Raw genomic sequence first — 2,500 nt, 5'->3', positions numbered from 1 at the left:
TTTGCATTGCAACCAGCAGAGGGAACGGTTGCTGCTGCTTTAAATGAGAAACATCTTGGAAAGAGCAGGAAAGACTCAACATCAAAGAAAACAAGGATATGGAACCCTGACATTATTACTGATGGAAATGTTTGATAATTGTCATGATTTGATGATGGTGGTGGTGGTTCACATGTATAAATAAGGTATTGTGGGTTGAGTCTTTCGCTTACGGCCATACCACCCTGAGCACGCCCGATCTCGTCTGATCTCGGAAGCTAAACATGGTCGGGCTTGGTTAGTACTTGGATGGGAGACCGCCTGGGAATACCAGGTGCTGTAAGCTTTTTCGAATTTGCTTTGCAAACAGCAGAGGGAACGGTTGCTGCTGCTTTAAAGGAGAAACATCTTGGAAAGAGCAGGAAAGACTCACCATCAAAGAAAACAAGGATATGGAACCCTGACATTATTACTGATGGAAATGCTTGATAATTGTCATGATTTGATGATGGTGGTGGTGGTTCACATGTATAAATAAGGTATTGTGGGTTGAGTCTTTCGCTTACGGCCATACCACCCTGAGCACGCCCGATCTCGTCTGATCTTGGAAGCTAAGCAGGGTCGGGCTTGGTTAGTACTTGGATGGGAGACCGCCTGGGAATACCAGGTGCTGTAAGCTTTTTCGAATTTGCTTTGCAAACAGCAGAGGGAACGGTTGCTGCTGCTTTAAAGGAGAAACATCTTGGAAAGAGCAGGAAAGACTCACCATCAAAGAAAACAAGGATATGGAACCCTGACATTATTACTGATGGAAATGATTGATAATTGTCATGATTTGATGATGGTGGTGGTGGTTCACATGTATAAATAAGGTATTGTGGGTTGAGTCTTTCGCTTACGGCCATGCCACCCTGAGCACGCCCGATCACGTCTGATCCCGTTCAGGTGCGCAAGCAGGAAGTGAGCAGAGAGCAGAGAGCAGTCGAGTGTTTGTTGGGACCGCGTGTGCTTGTGAGGCATAAGGTGCATTTGTGATAGTTTTATGTGTGATTCATTTCCCCTGCAGCCTGGCTGTTTGGGGGATTGTTTCATACTTTCTGTGATTGGATGGATAATTTGATAAATGACAAAATAGAAGGTAAGGCCACTTTGATTAATGCAGAACCCGAGATTGATTATGCTTCTAGTGATTGGAGGGAAGAACTTGTGAATGAAAACATGGAAGTTAAGAACAGTTTGGCACATGTAGAACGGGAGAATGATTCTGGAAATATTGAAGCCAGCGAGAAAGGAATAACCCAGGAGATCAATTCCGTTATTAGGCCTATTGATAAAGCAAGCATGGTGAATGGTAGGAGAGATAAAGAGAGACAGGGAGAAAGTGAGGGTGATTGTGGCTATAAAAAGGAGCTGACATTGATTGTAGAGCCCGTCGGTGAAGATCACATTACCATGATGGAACTGTTGCGGGAAATCAAGGAAAAGTGTGGGATTGTTCTGGCATGCAGGGTCAAAAGTAACAACACTTACGAGATCACCATGCAGGAGGGAAAGGGCAAGACAAGGTTATTAGATGGCTTCAAAATCGAAAACACTCGGGTGACTGCCAAGGAAGTTCGCAGCAATGAAATTGTTGTTTCATTTCTAAACTTGCCATCTTATATCACTGATGCTGAAATTAGGCAGAAACTCTCAACGTGGGGTGTGAGGGCGATTTCGCCCATCAAAAGAAGGAAATGGCCTGGGACAGACGTGGTGGACGGGACAAGGTTCTGTAAAGTACAATTTACTGAACTTGTACAGTCGCTGCCCTACTCAGCAAAGTTCGAGACACTAGACGGAGGGGAGTACTTCCGTGTAATTCATGACAGGCAGGTGAAGGTCTGCAGGCTGTGCATCCAGCCAGGACATATTTTGAGAGAATGCCCAGACTTCACCTGTTATAAATGCAAGCGCCAGGGACACTATGCTAGGGAGTGTGACTTGCAGGGGGGGAGGCGCGGAGAGGAGAGGACGGTGGACGCGGAGCCAGCCGGCGGCGACGAGAGCGTTTCCTGGTCCGAGGAGGAGCAACGACAGCAGGACGAGGACACCGGAGCTGCCAGCGGGGGTGAAATTACCCCATCCACCATCGGCAGCAGTGCGGATGGAGTGTCCGGTGAGACGGGTTGCGTGACGGGAGGAGCATCCGGGCAAAGTATGGAGGAAGGTGCTAGCAAAGCGCCCAAAACTCCCTCAGCCCGGGCGAGTGAACGAAGAGGCGACCGACCAGGAGAGGTGGAGGCCCCGGATTGCAGTGAGGCTCCAAGGGGCGGCGGGGCTGCTGCTGCTGCTGCTGCTGCTGCTGCTGCTGCTGCTGCTGCTGCTGCTGCTGCTGCTGCTGCTGCTGCTGCGACTGCTTCACCTAAGGAGCCAGACGATTCGAGCATGGAGGTGGTGGAGGCAAGAACATCGGGAGAAGGAGAGTCGATGGACTACGAGGCGGTGAAAGCCAGCAGGAAGAGAATGAGCAAAAAGAAGG

The 2,500-nt window shown here is 49.1% G+C and overlaps 2 non-coding genes across 2 annotated transcripts; both read left to right on the top strand.

Moving 5' to 3' along the window:
• Positions 1 to 206: 206 nt before the first annotated feature.
• On the top strand, positions 207 to 325 carry LOC133006847 (5S ribosomal RNA). Its single transcript, XR_009679354.1, has one exon. It is a non-coding gene; the product is annotated as a 5S ribosomal RNA (ribosomal RNA).
• Positions 326 to 539: 214 nt separating this feature from the next.
• On the top strand, positions 540 to 658 carry LOC133006349 (5S ribosomal RNA). Its single transcript, XR_009678884.1, has one exon. It is a non-coding gene; the product is annotated as a 5S ribosomal RNA (ribosomal RNA).
• Positions 659 to 2,500: the final 1,842 nt, after the last annotated feature.

This window comes from Limanda limanda, chromosome 7 (assembly GCF_963576545.1).
Source record: "Limanda limanda chromosome 7, fLimLim1.1, whole genome shotgun sequence".
Taxonomy (NCBI): Eukaryota; Metazoa; Chordata; class Actinopteri; order Pleuronectiformes; family Pleuronectidae; genus Limanda; species Limanda limanda.
Note: the sequence above shows the minus strand (reverse complement) of the source record. Positions and strands in the feature narration are given on the sequence as shown.